At 48.0% G+C, this 22,745-nt stretch overlaps 1 protein-coding gene and 1 long non-coding RNA gene across 2 annotated transcripts in view; one reads left to right on the plus strand and one right to left on the minus strand.

The window, feature by feature from the left end:
* Window positions 1–1,716: 1,716 nt before the first annotated feature.
* ALDH1L1 (aldehyde dehydrogenase 1 family member L1) overlaps window positions 1,717–22,745 on the plus strand; it is an 81,474-nt gene continuing 60,445 nt past the window's right edge. Inside the window, exon 1 of the mRNA XM_049715734.1 lies at window positions 1,717–2,293. The gene's annotated coding sequence lies outside the window, so the exon portion shown is untranslated. The remainder of the gene's footprint in view (window positions 2,294–22,745) is intronic.
* Window positions 2,546–5,526, minus strand: LOC125965574 (uncharacterized). The gene is made up of 3 exons (XR_007479628.1): window positions 5,141–5,526; window positions 4,355–4,391; window positions 2,546–2,864 (listed from the first exon to the last, which is right to left on the minus strand). It is a non-coding gene; the product is annotated as an uncharacterized LOC125965574 (long non-coding RNA).

A 22,745-nucleotide genomic window follows, 5' to 3' on the forward strand; every position in this document is an offset into this window, starting at 1 on the left:
GGGCCAGCAGGGAGGGGAAGCACACACGGGGACTTTGCATCATGCACACGTCCAACGGGGCCGAATCATCAAACACACTTGCCCGCGATGCCTGCCCAGGAGAGCACCGGGTGGGAGGAGCCAAGGCACCCACTACATGCCGAAGCGCCTACTGAGTGCTCTGCTCTGTGTCCCACGGCGCTGGTGGGACCAGCACAGACGCCGGGCACCTCCCGCCCTGCAGCAGGTCCAGGTCCCGGCACCTCTGTGCCCTCCCGAGGCTCCTCCAAGGTCTTGGACCCCGGGGCTGAGCGGCCTCAGCAGCGCCATGACCCAGCGGCAGAGGCACTTGGCTGTGCTGACTTGGCCAGGCCGGCCGCTCGCGGCTGTTTTCCACGGGACTTTAGAGCGACCTGCCCAGGCCCTAGAACGTGGCCCCTGGGGGCACCGCCATCCCCGCCAGAGGTTTCCAGCAGAGCCAGTATTCCAGATGGTCTGCTGCAGTCCACTGCCCCCCTCCGGTCAGGCTGCAGGGCCACCCACAGGTCCAGCTCCGGTCCGGTCCGTGGGTCAGGGCACCAGGAGGAAGGCCCTTCACCCCACGGGGATGACACCGGATGGTGCCTCTGTTGTTATTCGTACGAGGGTCCTCAGGGGCCTTGCCAGCTCACTTGCATCACGTAAGGAGAGGAAACTTCCTGGCCTCTGAGGAAGGAGGGGGTGCTGGCCAGCCTCGGGCCAAGCCTGGCACCCTCTTCTCTTTGCTCTCTTTCTCCTTCATGAGAGTTAAAAGATCTAGGAACCGTCCCCGCTCCGTCAGGTGCTGTGAGGCCTCCCAGGGCCTCACTTTCTCCATCCATAAACTGGGGCTCTTGGGCTGAGAGGTTCTGTGCCCTCCCAGACACTGAGATTCAGGGCAATTGAAGAACGTTTCCGGCCTCCAGGAGAAGATGCACTAATGGGGGCTTTTCCCTTTGTGGAGGCTGGGAAGCAGGAAGACAGAGCACAGGCTAGCAAGCCCCTCTCTTTGCCCCCTGCATCCATGTGGACCGGTTGTGAGGTAGAATGACGAGCCTGTGCCACAGAAGGCGGCTGCATAGAGACCTAAGAGCCCCACAAAACCCACCCGCCAGCAAGTTGCCCACCAGCGGGGAGACAGGACTTGAATTCAGCGGCCTGGGCCTTCAAAGGCACCCAGAACCGGTGTGCGCTGGATCCCACCCTCACCCCCTCACCTCCGGCCCAGGCCTCCCCATCTCTCTCCTGTGCCCTCGGTCCCCACACGTGCCAGTCTTCAGTCAGCACTGTCTCTGCATCCACTGTGTCGCACAGGCTCAGTGGCCATGGCTCACGGGCCCGGCTGCTCCGCGGCACATGGGATCTTCCCGGACCGGGGCACGAACCCGCATCCCCTGCATAGGCAGGCGGACTCTCAACCACTGCGCCACCAGGGAAGCCCAAGGAACTCCCTTCTTTAATCGTCCTTCACGGGCACCGGCAGGTGCACCTGCATGCTGAGGTATCGCGACGAGCCCGCCGGGAGGAGGGGCTCCCGGACGCAGGCCCGCCGCCATCTTGGACGTGGCCGTTCCGGTTCCGGCGCCTCCGGTTTTCCCGTCCTCCTGGCGCCGCCGACAGCCCGCGTGCCCTCAGGGATGGCGGGGAGCTAGCGCTGACTGCCTTGGTGACAACCCCCTGCCTTGTCACTGCGCCTCGTTCTCAAGGGGCCGGCAGGCGGTCGCTGGGCTGAGAAGCAGGGTGTCCGTGGCCAGCCGAGGGAGCCCCGGGGGTCACCCGTTCGTCGCCGCGTTTTCTTGTACCCCTGGGTCGTCATGTGGAGCTTGATGGCCTCACTTCTCGAAGAGACGAAACTCACCGGGCAGACTGAGGACACACGGACCAGAGAGCCAGAGCCGGCGAATAACTGAGGGCCCTGGAAGCCGGAGCGCCCCTTGGACGCCGCCCAGGCCTGTTGAGTCAGGCCTGCCCAGCAGAGGCCTTCCCAGCAGAGGCTGCCGCTCCTCTGTTTGACCGTGGATGTTACCATAGCAACAGCGGAAGCGTTTGCTGGGGCACAAGCCCCCCTGGACCAGCCAGCAGGGAATCAGGAGCAATGCGGGGGTTGTCTTGTGGGCCAGAGAGTCCAGTGAAGGTTTGCCTTCTGAAGTCGGAACCGGGCTCTCCAGTTACCCAGGCCACCGTCGAGGGCGTTCCCGCCAGGCTCACCCGGGCACCTACAGGGGCGACCACGCCTGCGGCCACCAGCCCAGCTCTCCTCCTGCCCCGAAGAGTGGCTCTGCATCCGGGCGGAGTGGTGAGTGAATTTAAAAACCTGAGTGTAGCGTGGGTCGGGTGCACACCGCCGACAGCCCCACGTCCACCGGAGCTTTCTTAGAGGCAGTTTGCGGCCTGGGTACCCCTGTGCTGGGCCCAGAAACACATACCCCTCGGGGGCGCACCCTGTGTGGGGTTCTCCTTAGTCACCTTCGGGCTAATGATGGTGCCCTGACATCCAGGGCACTGACTGCGTGGGCCGGACACCTTCCAGGCTCGGTGTGATCACGTTCCCAGGGCCAAGAAGCAGCCCATGTACCCAGGCTCCAGATGGGAAGATTGGTTGGGCCCCCAGAAAACGGGGATTCAACTAACGCACGTGCCTTTGTTGGGGTGCGAGTGGTAATGGGGGCAACCTTGATGTCCCTGGGCAGGAGCACAGATGTGGAGGAATTAAACTGGAGTTTGGTGAAGTTCCCAGTTGTCAGTGGGGTCCCCTGTTGGTCCAGGGGCCAATTTTCATTCCTGGTTTGAGGCTGACGGCAGACCCAGCAGTCCATAAAATTCCAGCCCTGTTGGGTGTCTCGTGTGATGTTCCAGAAAACTTTAACCTGCCAGGGAGAGATGACAGGAAAGGCCATGAGAAGAACCGACCCTTGCATTCTAGTTGGGGACGGCGTTAGTTGTCTTTAGGATGTCTTCAGAACCTTGGGGTCAGAAAGAGGCTCCCATATAAATTCTGGCCGAGGGGAGTCAGACACAGCTCAGGGTCCAGAGCCCGTTTGACCCGAGGGTGTTGCATCTGTAAGGTTATTCCCTGTAAAAATTCCTTTGTGTCAACAGAGGATCTAAGGAGACCTAGAGATCACAGTGTCGCAGCTGCTTTGAGAATGACTGGAGGTGTCCTTGGGTCTGATACAGCTCAGAAAATTTAAGTTTTCAGTTCTTTGTCTGAGGTCTTGCCCACAATGGCCATCCAGCTCTGTTTAGGATGCCCAAAGCTCAGTTACTATATTTTGATTTCTAAATGTATTTTTCCTTAATAATTAAAGGAGGTGTACAATGCATATTCAATAGGCCACAAAAGCAGGCTGTTCTAGTTAAGTTAAATCATATATAAATCACATATAACGCATACCTCAATGTGTGAAAGCTTTTTCTATCATTTTGCCTTTTTGTTTGTAATTCCTTTAATAAATCAAAATATTTTACCCTCTGTCCAGGGTGGTTTCTGCCTGCCCTTGACCCATAATGTCCCTCGGTGGTAGGCCTACCTTTTGTTTATTCGTTTGAGTAGCTATTCTCGTTGGGGAGAACTAGTCAGATATCATGGACAAGCTCAGAGGTACGTTGATGGGAGAAACATTTTATAGGCTATGCATTTTATCAGTCATAGGAAATTGTCACACACACATTGTACGCGTGGGCTTAGCAGCAAGCAGTGTTACGTGTCATGGTAGTTATACTCTGGGACAACTAAAGAATTTCCTTTTCTTCCTAAGTATTAGGGACAACAGTACCGTTAACACAAAAGCTTTCAATTCTGACAGGGCCTGGACGCAGGTCATTTGGGCATTTGATCTTCATGTGAGGATAGATCACTGTGATAAGCTTCAGAAACAAACTTAGAGTGTCTTTTTAATAATTCAGCTAAACTTTACAATTATGTAACATAACAGGGAAGTATCTGGCAGGTGAGTCTTAGACTGTAAATGCAGACCTCAGTTAACAGAACGAGAATTTAAAACTCACTGAAACATAATCTTTTTATCTGTAAAATTACCCTCATTTCTACCAAATATAGCCAAAATAAGGCTAATTTATTTGCAATATAAGTCTGGTTGCAATAAACTTGGTCTGATGATTCCCATAAGTGTAGTTGATCATACACATTCTTTAAAAATTGGCTTTGCTGGAACTTTTTATAAGGAATCTCAGATTGAATTTTTAAAAGACCTCTCAAGGCCAGGAAAGCCATGCCAAGGGCTTGCTACCAGATTCTTGACCATATCTATAGAGCTGGATGAGTTCCTCTTTTCTTGAGATTCCCAAAATACCTTGAGATTCCTGTACCTGTCAAGAGATGGCTTTCTTTATTTACCTGATAAGGTTGCTGGGAACGTAAGAGCTTCCAGTCTCTGGAGGGATCAGGTAGAGAGAAAAGGTAAATGTTTCAATTCTGCTTATGAAGGTATAATTTACCAAATTGCTGTAAGTCAGTACTTAGCTTGAGGGGAAGGATTTCCTTATATCTGGAAAACACAGATTAAAAGCCAGTAATGTTTCAGACAGAGCCCGTAAAAATTATAACCATATTCACCAGTTCATTCAGTCTTATGTAACTACTCCTTGATCTCTTATTAACAGTTTTATGAAGCCGTCAAGGTTTCAATTAGAATTCTTTAATTTTTTACCCAGTTCAGTGATATGATCTAAAAGTTATCAGAAACCTATAGTTGTCAAAAGTCTTTTCTATGAATTTTCTTGAAGATAAAGCATTTTTGTAAAAGTATCAGAGTGAAACAATAACTGTTTATGAATGACAAAAGACTTTTTAAAAGCCTGATTAAAGATCTGATTATAATGCACTTGACAGTGCTATAACACACAAATTTTAAGATAATAACTAGAATCGTGACTGATAACATTACACCAGAGCATATTCAAGTTTTAGGACCTTTATATAACATTTTTTCTGGAATAGTTACATTAATGACACTTACCCATACAGTACAACCTAAGAATGTTTGTCACCATTCATCTGACAATGTCATTTCACATACCAAGCAATCCTAATTAGTTTCATAGCTCTTTCTGAGATGGCTCTTTCTGAGATGGCTCAGGGGCCCTTTGGAAAACTCCAAGCTAGCTAGAGAAAGAAACTTACAATCTGTGGTCAAGAGCAGCTCAGTATTGCAGGAAACTTTGTTCTCCTAACAGAGGGCAAATCAAACTTCAGTCTTGCACCAGCTTACTTTTAACCATGAAGTTCGCTTAATTAAATTCGCTCTACTCTTAGCCAATCCTGATCACACACAAAACTCTCTTTTCCAACGTTCCTTTCCCATGCACCTTCTACAAGTTTTATCTGTATTAGTTTAGAAATATCAAGCTTCAAGACATAATCATCCTCTTTCACACTTTCCTGGCTTCTGTGAGTCATTCTCGTGAATTATCGAAGCTGAAGGTGTCATAGGAACGCCTGAGTTTAGAGCCAGTCAATCAGAAGCGTGGTGGCTTGCGAAAGCCCAGAGACTTGCGGCTGGCGTCTGAAGTGGGGCAGCCTTGGAGTCTGACACTAACCCCAGGTGTTTGGAGTCAAGACTGAACCGCAGTACACTCAGCTGAGTTTCCACCAGATTAATGGCTGAATAGTACTCCATTGTATGGATGTCACAATGTTTATTCACTCATACGCTGATGGACCCTTGGGCTGGCTGCACGGTTTATTTGGGCTGTGGAAAATAGTGCTGCTAGAACATGTGTTTATCTGTTTTCAGTTCTCTGGGTAAATACCTAGCAGTGGAGTTGCTGAGTCATAGTTATTCTATGTTTAACTTTTTGAGGAGCTGCTACACACACGTCCACAGTAGCTGAATTATTTCCCATTCCCACCAGCAACGTACGGCTTCCCATTTTTTCACATTCTTGCTATTTTTGCCTGTTTGGGCTGCTATAAACAACGTAGGATATAAACAACGGGGATTTATTTCTTACAGTTCCGGAGGCTGGACGTCTGAGATCAGGGTGCCAGCATGGTCTGGTGAGGGCCTTCTTTCTGTCCATAGCTGGTGCTTTTTCACTGTGTCCTCACAGGGTGGAAGGGGTGAGGGAGCTCCATGGGGTCCCTGTATAATGGCACTAATCACATTCCTGAGGCTCCACCTTCATGACCTAAGTACCTCCCAAAGGCCCCACATCCTAATACCATTACATCAGGAATGAGAATTTCAATCTATGAATTTTGTGGGGACATAAACATTCAGACCATAGCACCTGCCAGTGTTCGTCATTTTCTGTTTGTTGGCTTGTCTGTTTTTGTTTTAATTATAGCCATCCTATTGGGTGTGAAACGGTATACCATTGTGGCTTTGGTTTGTGTTTCCCTAGTGACTAATGATGTTGAACATATTTTCAAGTGCCTTTTGGCCATTTACACATCTTCTTTGGAAAAACATCTGTTCAAGTTCTTTGCCCATTTTTAAATGGGTTTGTTTGTATTTTTGTTTGTTGAGTTTTAAAAGTTCTTTATATCTTCTGGATAGTAGGCCTTATCGGATATGTGATTTGCAGATATTTTCTCCCATTGTGTAGATTGCTTTTGCACTTTCTTGAGAATGGCCTTTGATGCCCATAAGTTTTAATTTTGATGAAATCCAGTTTACCTATTTTTTTCTTTTGTTGCTTGTGCTTTTTTTTTTTTTTTAATCAGGAAGGTTTTTGTATTTATCGTAGAACTTATTTTTTTTTAACATCTTTATTGGAGTATAATTGCTTTACAGTGGTGTGTTAGTTTCTGCTTTGTAACGAAGTAAATCAGTTATACATATACGTATGTTCCCATATCTTCCCTCTTGCGTCTCCCTCCCTCCCACCCTCCCTATCCCACCCCTCTAGGTGGTCACAAACCACCTAGCTGATCTCCCTGTGCTGTGCGGCTGCTTCCCACTAGCTATCTGTTTTACATTTGGCAGTGAATATATGTCCATGCCACTCTCTCACTTTGTCACAGCTTACCCTTCCCCCTCCCCATATCCTCAAGTGCATGCTCTAGTAGGTCTGTGTCTTTATTCCCGTCTTACCCCTAGGTTCTTCATGACCTTTTTTTTTTTTCTTAGATTCCATATATATGTGTTAGCATACGGTATTTGTTTTTCTCTTTCTGACTTACTTCACTCTGTATGACAGACTCTAGGTCCATCCACCTCACTACAAATAACTCAATTTCGTTTCTTTTTATGGGTGAGTAATATTCCATTGTATACATGTGCCACATCTTGTTTATCCATTCATCCGATGATGGACACTTAGGTTGTTTCCATCTCCTGGCTATTGTAAATAGAGCTGCAATGAACATTTTGGTACGTGACTCTTTTTGAATTATGGTTTTCTCAGGGTATATGCCCAGTAGTGGGATTGCTGGGTCGTATGGTAGTTCTATTTGTAGTTTTTTAAGGAACCTCCATACCGTTCTCCATAGTGGCTGTATCAATTTACATTCCCAGCAACAGTGCAAGAGTGTTCCCTTTTCTCCACACCCTCTCCAGCATTTATTGTTTCTAGATTTTTTGATGATGGCCATTCTGACCGTGTGAAAAATAAACAAATGGGACCTAATGAAACTTAAAAGCTTTTGCACAGCAAAGGAAACCATAAACAAGACCAAACGACAACCCTCAGAATGGGAGAAAATATTTGCAAATGAAGCAACTGACAAAGGATTAATCTCCAAAATTTAGAAGCAGCTCATGCAGCTCAATAACAAAAAAACAAACAACCCAATCCACAAATGGGCAGAAGACCTAAATAGACATTTCTCCAAAGAAGATATACAGATTGCCAACAAACACATGAAAGAATGCTCAACATCACTAATCATTAGAGAAATGCTTGTGCTTTTGGTGTCAAATCTAAGCGCCCACTGACCCTGTGTTTTCTTCTAAGCATTTTATATTTAGGTCGTTGACAAAATTGTCTTTGGCTCTTCAGGGCCCCTACACTTACGTATGGATTTGAGAGCTGGCATTTCCATTTCTGCAAAAAAGGCTGTTGGAATTTTGACAGGGATTGCATAAAATACGTAGATTGCTTTGAGTATCATTGACATCTTACCAATATTACGTCTTTCAATCAAGGAACGTGAGATGTCTTTGCATTTATTTAGGTCTTCTTTAATTTCTTTCAGCACTGTTTTGTAGTTTTTAATGTACAAGTCTTTCACTTTTTTGGTTATATCTATTCCTAGGTATTTTATTCTTTTGGATGCTCTTATAAATAGAATTATTTTCTTAATTTCTTTTTTAGCTTGTTCATTCATTGCTGATGTATAGAAGCACAACTTGATGTTGTATATTGACCGTTCATATCCTTCAACTTTGCTGAATGTGTTTATTAGCTCTGGTAGGGTTTTTTGTTTGCTGGGTTTTGTTTTTTGGGGGTTTTTTTGGTGAATTCTTTTGGTTTGTCCTATATCATGTCATCTGTGAATAGACATAGTTTTACTTCTTCCTTTCCAACTTTGGTGCCTTTTATTTCATTTTATTGCTTAATTGATCTGGCTAGACCCTCCAGTACAGTGTTGAATAGCAGTTTTGAAAGCAGGCATCCTTATCTTTTTCTGATCATAGAGGGAAATCTGTCTTTCATCACTGAGTATGATGTTGGCTGTGGTTTTTCACGAATGCCCTATATCATGTTGCAGAAGTTCCCTTCTACTTATGAGTGGTTTCTATCATGGAAGAGTGTCAGATTTTGTTAAATGCTTTTCGTCCATCTACTGAGATGATCATGAGGTTATCGCCCTTCATGCTCTTACTGTGGTGTATTACACTGATTGAGTTTTCTCCTATTGGACCACCCTTACATTCTCGGGATTACTTAACTCTGAAATACAGTAAAATTTGTCCATCTTTCAATTTCTGAGTTCTAGGTTTGATATCATGCTTAGGAAAATCTTCCTCTCTCCTATGTAGCTCAGAATATGCCTTGAACCCACGGAAACCTTCTTCTTAGTAGCTGCAGAGAATGTCATTGCATGGGTGACCTGCACTTTCATGAACCAATGTCCAGTTGATGGGTGTTGGCGGTGGGCAGTGCTGGTGCCCTTCCCAGGTTTCCTTTTCCAAGATATTCAAAGAAAACATTGTGCTTTCTAGTGGGGACTCTGCCATTCACCAGCATTATTGAGTGGCCACTTGTATAATCATTCATGGTGGGACAGCTGTTCGCTGGGTGCCTCCTCTAGGCTGCAGTATGAAGAGGACATGCCTGCGAAGTGTTTTGCTCCAAATCTTTAGCCTGAACTCAGTTAAGCTCCAACCCCTAATTTCCATATTCGGAAAAGTGGAGGAACAAATTAAATGATCCTATTACAAAAAATCAGGCAAATCAGAATGTGGGACATTTTACAAGACCTGGGCTCTTCAAGAAGTCAGTGCCATTTAAAAAAAGCTGGGTGACCCTTCTAGAACAAGAGAGACTGGAAAAGCATGATAACCAAATGCAGTGTGTGAATGGAGATTGCATCCCCACTCGAAGAAAGAGCTGTGGAAGGAATTCTTAGGATAATTGGGGAAATTTAAATAATGATGAGATACTAGATGATGCGGAGTTATTGTGAATTTTATTAGATGTGATAATGGCATTATGATTTGTAGGAAATTATTTTTATTCTCAAGAGATGTGGGCTGACGTATTTACGAGTGGAGCATCACGATGTCTTCAGTTGACACTCAAATGATAGAGTTTAGATAGATCAATAGAGAACAAAGATGGGAACATTTTATTTTGTTTTTCTGGTTTTTTTGTTTTTTGGGTTTTTTGGAATTTTTCAATTTTATTTTATGTATTTTTTTATACAGCAGGTTCTTATTAGTTATCTATTTTATACATATTAGTGTATACATGTCAATCCCAATCTCCCCAATTCATCCCACCCCCTCCCCCGCCACTTTCCCCCTTTGGTGTCCATACGTTTGTTCTCTACATCTGTGTCTCTCTTTCTGCCTTGCAAACCGGTTCATCTGTACCATTTTTCTAGGTTCCACATATATGTGTTAATATACGATATTTGTTTTTCTCTTTCTGACTGACTTCACTCTGTATGACAGTCTCTAGATCCATCCACGTCTCTACAAATGACCCACTTTCATTCCTTTTTATGACTAATATTCCATTGTATATATGTACCACATCTTCTTTATCCATTCATTTGTCTGTGGGCATTTCGGTTGCTTCCGTGACCTGGCTATTGTAAGTACTGCTGCAATGAACATGGGGGTGCATGTGTCTTTTTGAATTATGGTTTTCTCTGGGTATATGGCCAGTAGTGGGATTGCTGGGTCGTATGGTAGTTCTATTTTTAGTTTTTTAAGGAATCTCCATACTGTTCTCCATAGTGGCTGCACCAATTTACATTCCCAGCAACAGTGAAGAGTGTTCCCTTTTCTCCGCACCCTCTCCAGCATTTGTTGTTTGTAGATTTTCTGACGATGCCCATTCTAACTGGTGTGAGGTGATACACCTCGTTGTAGTTTTGATTTGCATTTCTCTAATAATTAGTGGTATTGAGCAGCTTTTCAGGTGCTTCTTGGCCATCTGTATGTCTTCTTTGGAGAAATGTCTATTTAGGTCTTCTGCCCATTTTTGGATTGGGTTGTTTGTTTTTTTAATATTGAGCTTCATGAGCTGTTTATGTATTTTGGAGATTAATCCTTTGTCCGATGATTCGTTTGCAAATATTTTCTCCCATTCTGAGGGTTGTCTTTTCGTCTTGTTTGTAGTTTCCTTTGCTTTGCCAAAGCTTTTAAGTTTCATTAGGTCCCATTTGTTTATTTTTGTTTTTATTTCCATTACTCTAGGAGGTGGATCAAAAAAGATCTTGCTGTGATTTATGTCAAAGAGTGTTCTTCCTATGTTTTTCTCTAAGAGTTTTACAGTGTCCGGTCTTATAGTTTAGGTCTCTAATCCATTTTGAGTTTATTTTTGTGTATGGTGTTAAGGAGGGTTCTAATTTCATTCTTTTACATGGAGCTATCAAAGTTGGGAACATTTTAATCGTTGCTATCTAGGTGGGGACTCTACAGATACACAGTTGTTTAATGTATTCTTTCAACTTTTCTGTATGTTTGAAACTTTTCCTAAAAGTTGGGAGAATAAATTTACAACAGTATGAATGGAAATACTCCATTCATACTGTTACACAACTTGATTTTTTTCTTATCAACATGTTGTGTATATCTTTTCTCATCCTCTTTATTCCATTGTATAAATGTCAAGAGTTTGAATTTCAAAATCTCTAATGCAGGATAGCAGACCCAGATGTGCTTCATTGGTGAATTCTAAAAAACATCTGAGGAACAAGTGATATAAATTTTTCACAGTCTTGTCCATAAAAGAGAAGTCAAAGAATGACTTCCTCACTCATTCTCTGAGGTTAGCATCATCCTAATACCAAAACAAGACAAAGACATTGCAAGAAAGGAAAACCACACACCAATATCTCTCATGAACATAGATACAAAAATCTTCAACAAAATATTAGCAAATCAGGGACTTCCCTGGTGGCGCAGTGGTTAAGAATCTGCCTGCCAGTGCAGGGGACACGGGTTCAATCCCCGGTCTGGGAAGATCACAGAGCAACTAAGCCTGTGTGCCACAGCTACTGAGCCTGCGCTCTAGAGCCTGCGAGCCACAACTACTAAGCCCACACACCACAACTACTGAAGCCCACACGCTTTAGGGCCTGTGTGCTGCAGCTACTGAGCCCATGTGCTGCAACTACTGAAGTCTGCACACCTAGAGCCCATGCTCCACAACAAGAAAAGCCACCATAATGAGAAGTCCGCGTACCACAACAAAGAGTAGCCCCCGCTTGCCGCAACTAGAGAAAGCCCGCGTGCAGCAACGAAGACCCAACACAGCCAAAAATAAATAAATAAAATTCAAAAAAAAATTTTTTTAATTAAAAAAATATTGGCAAATCAAACCCAACGACTTATATAAAGAATTATTCACCATGACCAAGTGGGGTTTCTTTCAGGTATGCAAGATTGGGTCAACATTCAAAAATCAATTAATGTTATGTATCACGTCAATGGGCTAAAGAAGAAAAATCATATGATGGTATCAATAGGTGTAGAAAAAGCACTTGACAAAACCCAATACCCATTCATGATTTTAAAACACTCTTAGCAAACTAGGAATACATAGGAATTTCCTCAACGTGATAAAGACCATCTACAAAAACCCTACAGCTAACATCATACTTAATGGTGAGAAACCTCCTGATTTCTCTGTAAGATCAAGAGCAAGGCAAGAACGTCCCCTCTCGGGGAAGGGTGAGCTGTGACGAAGCGAGAGGGTGGCTTGGACATATGTACACTACCAAACGTAAGGTAGATAGCTAGTGGGAAGCAGCCGCACAGCACAGGGAGATCAGCTCGGTGCTTTGTGACCACCTAGAGGGGTGGGATAGGGAGGGTGGGAGGGAGGGAGACGCAAGAGGGAAGAGATATGGGAACATAGGTATATGTATAACTGATTCACTTTGTTATAAAGCAGAAACTAACACACCATTGTAAGGCAATTATACCCCAATAAAGATGTTTAAAAAAATAATTAATTAATTTAATTTAATTTTAAAAAAAAGAATGTCCCCTCTCACAACTCTTATTCAGCTTCATGCTAGAAGTCCTAGCTAATGCAATTAGACAAGACAAGAAAAGAAAATGTATACAGATTTGGAAGGAAGAAATTAAACTGTATTTGTTAACAGATGACATAATTGTAGATGTAAAAAAGCCCAATGAATTGAATGAAACTCCTAGAACTAATAAGTTATTATGGCAAAGATGCAGGATACAAGCTTAGTATAAAAAGTCAATGGCTTTCCTATATGAAGGCAATGAGCAATTGGATTTTGAAATTAGGAACGCAACAGCATTTATATCAGCACCAAAAGTCATAAAATATTTAGGTGTAAATCTAACAAAATATGTACAGGATCCCTAGAACAAGATCTAGGGTCCAGAACAAGAATGTAGAGTTTTGTAGTTATTCTCTTTTGTTTGTTTGTTTGTTTTGTTTTTTGCGGTACGCGGGCCTCTCCCTGCTGTGGCCTTTCCCATTGTGGAGCACAGGCTCCGGACACGCAGGCTCAAGGGCCATGGCCCACGGGCCCAGCCGCTCCGCGGCATGTGGGATCTTCCCAGACCGGGGCACGAACCCGTGTCCCCTGCATTGACAGGCGGACTCTCAACCACTGTGCCACCAGGGAAGCCCTGTAGTTATTCTTTAAAAAAAAAAAAAAAAAAATTCAAAGATCTAAATAAATAGAAAGATATTTTGCATCCATGGAAGGAAGACTCAATATCGTCAATAAATTGGTCTTTCCAAACTTGATCTTACATATTCAGTGCAATTCACATCAAAATTCCAGTAAGTTACCTTTCAAATATCAACAAACTGAGCCTAGAGTGTATATAGGGACTTCCCTGGTGGTCCAGTGGTTGAAAATCTGCCTTCCAATGCAGGGGACATGCGTTCAATCCCTGGTTGGGGAACTAAGATCCCACATGGCTCGGGGCACCTAAGCCCACGTGCTGCAACTACTGAGCCCACGCTCTGGAGCCCACGTGCCGCAACTAGAGAAGCCCGCGCACTGCAAACAAAGAGCCCACATGTCACAGTGAAGATCCCGCGTGCCGCAACTAAGGCCCGATGCAGCCAAATAAATAAATACATATATACATACATACGTAAATATTAAAGTATATATGGAGAGGCAAAGGCCTAGAGCCACCACAATATTGAAGAAGAGCAAAGTCAGAGGACCAATACCACCCGACTTCAAGGCTTGATCTAAAGTTACAGCAATCAAGGTAGTCTAGTATTGACTAAAGAATAGACTAAGAGATCAGTGGAACAGAGTAGAGAAGCCAGAAAGAGACCCACATAAAGAGAGTCAACCTTTCTTTGACAAAAAGGTCAGAATCAGTAGTGACAAGTCATGTTTATGGCATGTAACCTTGATATGATGTGATGAAAATGGCTCTCTGCCTCTGTGGTCTTCCCATAACCTCAGTCTAATCATGAGAAAAACATCAGATAAATTTCAGGAAAGGGGCATCTTACAAAACTCATTCCTCAGAGCTGTTAAGATCATCAAAAACAAGGACAATATGAGAAAATATCACAGCCAAGGCCAAGGAGACATAAGTAAATATAATGGGTACCCCTGGGACAGAAAAAGATGTTAGCTAAAAAGTAGGGAAACTAAATAAACTTGGACTTTAGTCAATAATCATGTCTCAATAGTAGCTCGTTAATTGCAACACACAGACCATACTAATATAAGATGTTAATTTTTAGGAAGAATAGGATGAGGGAGTCGATGGAAACTCTCTAAAATTCTCTCAATCTTTCTGTAAATCGAAACTGTTCTAAAAAAGAAATCCTATTTTTTTTAAAAAATCAGTAACTGCAGCAAGTATGTAAGTCTTAGAACAACACAAGACTTTTTAAGGACGATTATATTGTATTACTAATGTTGAGAATTCCCAGTGCGCTGTGATAATAAAAAGCTGGCTCTATTTTAGTTGGTTTTGTAAGTTGTCTCCGGAGAAGCCTCCTGTGATTGTCTGAACTGGAGGCAGGACCCCCACTGCCCTGCCCTGGGTGCGCGCTGCTCCAGACCTCTCGTATTATTTTTTGTGCTTCCTGTCTTACTTGATTTTTGCTATCTTCTTTGTTTATATCCTGTGATCACCTTTACATTTCATTTTCATCTTCTTTTTATGACTGATATTTAAGAATTTTTTATACCTAAATGCTATTAACTCTCTGTGTTAGTTTCCTAGGGTAACTCAGTCCCACGGACTGGGTATCTTAGAGCAACAGAAGTGAACTGTCTCTGTTCTGGAGCCTAGAAATCTGAGATCAGGGTGCTGGTCGGGTCACGCCCCCGCTGAAACCTGCAGGGCAATCATTCCTCGCCTCTTCCTGCTTCGGCTGGATCGCTGGTGATCTTTGGCGTTCCGTGGCTTGAAGGTGCATCACTCTGACCCTGTCTCTACACACGGCCTTCTTCCCTGTGTGTGACTGTCTCTGTGTCCAGATTTCTTTTTTATAAGGATGGAAGGTATTGGATTGGGGCTCACCCTAATGACTGCATTTTAACTAGATTACCTCTGTAAAGATCCTGTTTGCAAACAAGGTCACATTACGAGGTGCTGCGGGTGAGGACTTCAACATACGTCTTTGTGGGAGGGGATGCAATTCAGCCCATAACACTCTGCGATGTTCATTTTGGTTGTGAGTTTTTTTTACCAGTGACTTCTTCCTCTTTTAATATTTGCAGTAATTTTTAGCATAAATAGTCACATTTTTACATGATTAAATCAGTTATGTTTTTTCCTTTCTGACTTCTGAAAAACAAAATACTTTTTACTCCAAGTTTTTAGCATTATTATTGTATATCTTATTGAAATAATTTTATTGATTTTCCATGTTTAAGTATTTATTCCTTCTAGAAATGAATCTGTGCGTGGTACAGAAGTATCTCTTGAATTAAACATAAACGTGTACTTAATGACCAGTGTTAGTTCTCCCCACACTGAGGAAGGAAACGTCTCCTTACTGCCTCTTAATTAGCAAAGGGCCCCCCGCTTCCGTGGACTCAGTAAAGCACCATTATCTGAAGTTTGGTCTTTTCCTGCTTCCCTTTCGGGCTTCGCCAGGAGACAAAAGTGCCCACAGACCCCCTTCCCTTACAGGCTGCTCCCTGGCAGCACAACGAAAGCCTTAGGAATGGGCAGTCTGGAAAAGCCTGGACGAAATTACTAGCCAAGGAGTGTTACTGTCCTCGGTCTCCATCTGGGAGAAGAGAAAGGAGGCTACGCACTCTCACACGCATGCACAGATATACGCCCGTGTGCACACACGTGTTATAGTCATATATGCCAACGCCAAATTTAAAAAGTATAAGTCTGAAATCCAGCTGCCTTACTGTACTCTCTTACTGTTTTGAAACGGACAGTTAATATAATGACACTTGTCTCCTTCCTTTCCAAAGTTTTTGCCTCATTTCTCGGTCTTGTTGCGTCGTCTAGAGTCTTGTGGGCAATGTTGGTTGACAGCATAGGTCTTCAATCAGCAGTGCAGTTTCTAAGCGCCAAAAGGTCTGAAATCTTGAAGTCCTTTCATAGGTTTGTGGCAGACTCCCTGGGAGACAAACCCTGAGCTGAGCTAATGTTGGTTGTTCGTAGCCCTCACGTGCACACCTGGGGCGAGCACGCCTGGCTGCTGAGGCCACTCTTCACCTCCCCACCACGCTGTGTCTGGTTGTACATCTCAGTGTCTGGCTGGGTTCAGAGTTGCTGGATCATTTTGCCACCTCCTGTTTTCTGTTAACCCAAAATGCTGGACCGATCGTGTTGCCAAGAAACAAGAGTTGAGAGCAGTGAAGGAAGCAGCCCAGGAAGAAAACTTGCTAGTTCTGACTACAGCCAGTGGAGGCTCTCTGCCCTGGGCAGTGGGCAAGGACCTGCAGCAAGTGTGGGCACCTCAGGGCCGCCGGAGAGGGAACAGCACGCCGAGGGTGGTCTGAGAGTGTCGGAGGCCAGCACTTCACCTCTGTGAAGGGCTGTGGTAACGTCACCCAGAACCACCACAGTGGGTCCCATCGAATGTAGACATAGGGCTTTTGGTGCCCTGACGCTAGGAGTGGTCCTGAAGAGTGAGAGCAGGCTTGGGGGACCTGAGTCTGTTGTTCCTCTGTCAGGCTCCTAAACACGCTTGTATCAGGTAGAGGCTAGGTCGCACCGTGGTAGCAGACAACGCTGAAACAGCAGTGGCTTCGCACGGTAAAGCTGTATGGTCCCTCACCCAGGGTCCACTGCACGTCCAGGCAGTGTTCTCCATGCAGGACCACGTGGTCCAGGCCATGATGACCTTGGGGCTTTGTTGGGGGAGCTGCAGCCGGGCACCAGGGGCTGGAGGGTCCAACACCGGCAACGAAGAGCTTCAGCTTGGAATCGATGTTCACCGTTTCTGTCCGCGGGCCAGAGCTGGTCACGGCCTCCGCTGATGGCCGAAGCAGCAGCGACTGGCTGTGCTCAGCGGCAGGAACTTCTGCCGTGACCCTGACGCCTGGTGGTTTTGAGGAGAAAAGGTGCAGGGTGGGGCTTGGCATTTTTCTCTCCTCTCTCTTGAAGGGCAGCCGGTCCAGCAGAATGCACAAATCTCGTGAGGCCGTGTGACGAAGTTTTACACGTAGAAGGACAGCTGTGTGATGGACATTGTGTGAGACAGCGCCCAGATCAAGACACCCAGGTCCCCAGGAGGCATCCTGGTCCCTGCTCCCAGGGAACTGGCCCCAAACCTCCGCTCTGACCTCTCACGCTGTAGATCAGTTTTGCTTGGTTTTGTATTTTAAAGAATGAAATCCACAGTTGTGTGCTGTTTTGTATGAATGAGAATTCAAGATTATGCCTGTGAGATCCACCCACGTTGCTGCAAGGATTCGTGTTGTTTTTGTTACTCTGTGGTGTTCCGTTACGTTCTTAAACACCACCACTTAATTGGTCTTTCTACTGTTTAGAGACATTTGTGTTGTTTTACATTTGGGGCTAAAAAAACAGAGTTGTCGAGAGTATTCCTGACTGTAGCTTTTGGGGGATGTGAGCCTTCATTTCTGTAGATTCTATACCAGGAGTGGAGGTGCCGGTTCACATGGTCAATTTGCTTCATCGGATGCTTCCCCATAGTTTGCCACGTGGCTGCACCAGCCGTGCTCCATCAGCAGTGCACGGGTCCACACTCTCGGCCACACCTGATGTGGTGAATGTAGCCACTCTGGGGGGTGGGGCGTGGTATCTTGCGGTGACATTTATTCGCATCTCCTGGTGAGTGACGATGTTAAGTACCTTCTCAGGTGTAGACTGACCATCTGGACATCCCCCTTGGTGAAATATCTACTCCAGCCTTTCACCAGCCAGTCTTTACTGAGTTATGTCGTTTTCTTATTGATTTGTTCTTCTTCCCACTTTCTGGTCATGATGGAGAAAAGGTGACTTTTGTTAGTTGTTTGTTTCATTCTTAACAGTGTCTTCTGGTGAGTAGAAATTCAGTTAATGAGGTTTAACTTTCAGCATTTTCTTTTCTGTTTCGTGTTGGGCGGTTTTGATCCTGTTCTAACCAGGCAAACATAAATAACCACAGCCTCCAGGGGACCACCCCCCTCCCTGGCTCAAAGCTGAGCAAGTGGCATCACCCGGCAGGGTGTGTGTCCTCTTGGTGGAGAGAAGAGGACCGAGGCCCCCTCACCCGAGGGCCCTGTGTGGCAGGAAGCAGGATGCGGATGGGAGATGGCAGGTCACGGGCCGTACCTCCCGAGGGTGTCGAGGGCTGACCCGTGCCTCACGCTCAACCCTGCAGGGAGGAGCTGGGAGGATCCGCCTGGGCCTTGTTCTCCTTCCAGACCCAAGGACCTCGCGGCCACACCTGCGGTCAACAAGCCAGGAGGCAGTAGTGTGTCACGCGTCTGGCCTCCCTCGTGCCGCTGCTCCCTGGGGCCCTCCCCCGGGTACGTGACTACGTGACTGGGGCGGTAACTGGACGGTGCACCGGCTTCCTCCAGCTGCAAACTCACGGCAAGGCTCTGCCCCAAGGCGCTGGACAGCAGCAGCTCCACTGCTGGGTGTCACTCAAAACGTGTGTGCACGTTCAGCAGGAAGCATGCGCTGGAGAGCTGGTCCAGGGCCGTTCCTCACAGTCCTGACAGGGCCCCCTGCAGGCGGGGGCGTAGATTGCGGTTCATCACGTGGCGGGGAGCCAGGCGGTGGCGAGGAGGAACCCAACGGGCGAGGGAATATCTGCCACGAGATTCGCGCACATAAAGGCCCCAAAGCAGGCAGAACGGACTATGGTTGCAGAAATCAGGAAAGGGTTTTCCCCTGGTGGCAGGAGATCGGGGGAGCAAGACGGCTCCTGGCGGCTTGTAATGTTTGCTTTCTGGATCTGGGTGATGGTGACATGAGTGTGTTCGTGTAAAACTCAACCAGCTGCACACTGGGGGATGCCTGTTCCCTGCATGCATATTGAGTGTCCAGAAGTGAGAAAGGAAAAGACTCTGGCCTGGGGAACCCATCAGGGTGGGAGGTGGTACCCACAAAGATAAGCGCCCTAGCCGCCACTGGCGCAAGTGTCGGTGGGGGCCGAGAGGGATGGAGTCTTTCCAGGAACCACAAAGGCATTTTCCCTGTGGCTTTAGACCCTGCAGCTCCTGGGCAGGAAGCCCCACATCCTGGGAGACAGCCCTTTGGAATTCTGGGCACAATGACGCTGGCTGCCATCCTGGAGGCGTCTCTGGAACCTCAGCCGCGTGGTCTGCAGGCACATGGGGTGGCGGAGAGTGAGGGGCAGAGAGGAGGCCGTGGGCTCGGAAGTGCAGCCAGGAGGAGCAGGCAGGACCCCAGGCCCTCGGGTCTGCTGGGCTGGGGAGAGCGGGTGGCCCTGGCCCTCCGTGGCTCCCTGGGCTCTGGTGGGCAGGCCGAGGCAGCGGGGCACCGGCTGGTCCCCTCCCTGGGGCCAACCCCAGGTTTCCGGGCCCGCGTTCCCATTTGCAGCAGGACAGAGCTGGCTGTCCTCACCTCCTCTGGGAGGGCAGCCACGGAGGACTGCGGCCAGGACGGCAGGACGCTCTTGCCATGCAGATGAGCTGAGGCAGCTCCGCGGAGTCCTGCACTAAGGCTCCTGATCTCAGACCCTAGTGTGGTTCCAGGCTGGGTTTTCCAGGGACTGGGGGTGTCCTGCAGACCCAGAGGTCCGGGGTGTCGGGGGGAGCTGGGGGGAGGGCATGGCGGTGCCGCTGGCTCTGTGGCGGGGGCTGATTCCATGCTCTCTCTCTCTCTTTAGTTCATTTTTTGCAGCAGGTCCTACGTTTACCTGGTTCAAAATCAAAATGATTTTTAACAAAACGATAAAAATGTTCACTTCCAAAACCTCGCTGTCCCTCCCTGTCTACCTGCTCTTCTGCGCCCCCTGCTGGCACGTTGATCAGCTCTGCACGCATGTGACAGGTTCACCCCAAGGTGAAATACACATTCCGCGCCGCACTGTTCTCCACGTTCTGTGCCTGGCCCGCTTTCTTTCTCTCTCCCCACACATGCAGAGGGTTTCCTGCTCTTTCTGACGGCGCACAGAGCTGTGGTGTCCACTTAGCCAGGCCCGGTGTGCGTGTGCCATTTTGCACTCCTGCAGACGTATCTGTGGGAGCTCCCCTGTTTGTCCCCCTCACTGACCTCGAGGCCCTCGGTGGCCAGGGCTGCACATCACGTGGGCCTGACTTATCGGCCCCCCACCCTGTCAGCCTCCCCTGCAGGAGACCCGGCTCAGAGAAGATTCGACGTGGTCTGACCCATATCCCGGGAAGCCCCTTAGGGGGTCTTTGGGTCTCCTGGACCAAGCACAGAAGGCTCAGAGTGACCCCTCCAGTCCTGGTGACCCCCTGGGCTGTGAGCGTTCAGGGACCCTTGGGCAGTGAGGTCCGCAGGACATGGTGAGCTCCCAGCCAGGAGGTTGGCCCTGAGACCCCACGGAGGGGGATCTGATGTGTGCCCTAGGCCGGCGTGGAGAGAGGCGTCGGCCCACCTGTGGGCTCTGGGCCCCAAGGGGAGGCGGGGCAGTGCAGCAGGGAGCCTGAGTGAGGATGCAGTCGGGAGGGACGGGCGGCTCCCAGGCCAGCCTGGGACATGGCGGTGGGCTTTCCGTCTTGGTCCCGGGACAGGCGCCTGGGTCAGGAGGGATGGGCACGGCTCAGGCAGAGCATCGGAGAAGCCCAGAGCCCCTCCTGTGGAGCTCAGGCTGAGGCAGGGGAGCTCGTGCCCACAAGGTGTGCCAGGAATTAGGGGCCACTTACCTCAGGTTGGCGATGACCAAGGAAGGGGGGCGCCCATCTCTTCACCGCGCCTTGCCTTAAACCCAGGACTGAGAACTGCGTCCCGGGCCCGTGTTGGGCCAGGACCCCTCGTCCACGTGTGAGATCGGGACCCGTAGTCCCCGTAAGAGGCTGCTTTTGCATTTTCAGTGATGACATGCACGTATTTTTCAAAGGATATTAAACGAAGATATAACTTGATTTAAAGAAAATTTTAATAACTGTGCCTATAGTATCCAAACATGCCGTAAAAACCAGGGGCCCAGGTTGGAGACACAGCGCTCTGCAGGCAAAGCTCTGCAGGCAAAGCACGCGACGGGCGAGGGGCGCAGCGGGGCCTCGCCACCGGGCCCGGTCTGGAACGACCCCCTCTGAGCCCAGGAGGGGAGGACCTGGGCCCCGTGCAGGGCTCCGCCATGGCGGGCTCTGTGGGCCCCTCCCAGCTGGCACCCTCCTGGGCAGGACGGTCCCCCAGTCTGTATGGAGCGAGTCATTTCCAACAAGAACCTTGGCCCATCTTGGAAGTGTCTCAGCCTGACTGACTTTAATTATGAACAAAGAGCCACACTGTGTGCTTGAGTCTTCGGGGCTTAAAAATGGGGCTTCCAGGTAGGAAAACGTGGTGGGAATTTTGACAGGCAGTTTGGGAGCGATCGTGATCAGAAAGGAGATGTCTGGAAAAGAAACCACAGCCAGAGTGTTCAAATGGCTCCTTTGTCAAAATGCCGACTGATGGCATTGTTTCCGGAGAAAGATGTGGCCGAGGTTTTCTGCAGGCCCACGGGCCTCCCCAGACCTCTGTCCAGCTCAGGCCCTGCACGCGCCTGGGGGCGGGGCGGGGGGCGGGGGCGCCTGGACCAACAGAGAAATTCCAGGTGGTGAAAAAGCACTCGCCCTCTGCAGGCAGCCAGGACCCTGCTGGTCTGGAGGTTTTGCAGGAGACAGTGCAGGATCTGGAAGAACCAGTCTGCGCACTGCGAACCGATCCTGGGCTGGGTGGATTGCAGCTTTCTCTCTGTCATTCACTCGCTGTGATGTTGGTCAATCAAATTCTTCTCTGAGCCTCAGTTTTCTCACCTGCAAAATGGGTTTTTTGGTCCATGTGGTTGTTTGTGGTCTGCGGGCCGCAGGGCCTGGCATGTGCCACTCCCCATCTTCCCAGGAGCCTCGGGTCTCTGCTGCCTTTGGCAGTGCCTGGATCGCGGGCAGCAGGACCTGTGTCTGGTCAACTGGAGCAAGAATCACATAGCAATGGGGCAGCTCACAGAATCGAAGAGGAGGTGAGAAACAAATTCCTAAGAACCAGAGCCAAGGGCAGCTCCCACTGAAAAGCTGGAGAACACTCCTCCCGGGGGTGATGGTGGGTCTCCTGCCGTCCTCGTTTGCAGTACTCTGCTCAGGACGCAGGTCCCCAGGGACCCAGCGTCTCGGCTTGTGTCACAGCCTGTTGCCCAGGAGGTGTCTTGATCGACTTCTCACCACAACTGCGTGCACTACGGATCTGCAGGCCCCGAAGCAAAACCAGCGAGCACTTGGAAGTGGGACTGGGTCTGGGGGGTGCAGGAAGGAAGAGGGCAAGCGTCCATCAGCCCCTCCACTGAGTGTCTTCTCTCCTGAGATCCTCTCCCCTCCCGCGTCCCCCGGGCCCGGGGCTCTCTAAGGACCATTCAGGATCACAGCGCACCTGCTCCATGGCGATCCCAGCCTCGGGGGCACATTAGCATCCCACGTGGGCACGAACCTTTATGTTCCCCAAGTGTGATCTCCGCATTTCTTCACACCCACTCTCTCTCTCGTACACCTTCGAGCTGGCAGGCAGGGGATCCCGCATTTTCAG

This window comes from Orcinus orca, chromosome 10 (genome assembly GCF_937001465.1).
Source record: "Orcinus orca chromosome 10, mOrcOrc1.1, whole genome shotgun sequence".
Lineage (NCBI taxonomy): Eukaryota > Metazoa > Chordata > Mammalia > Artiodactyla > Delphinidae > Orcinus > Orcinus orca.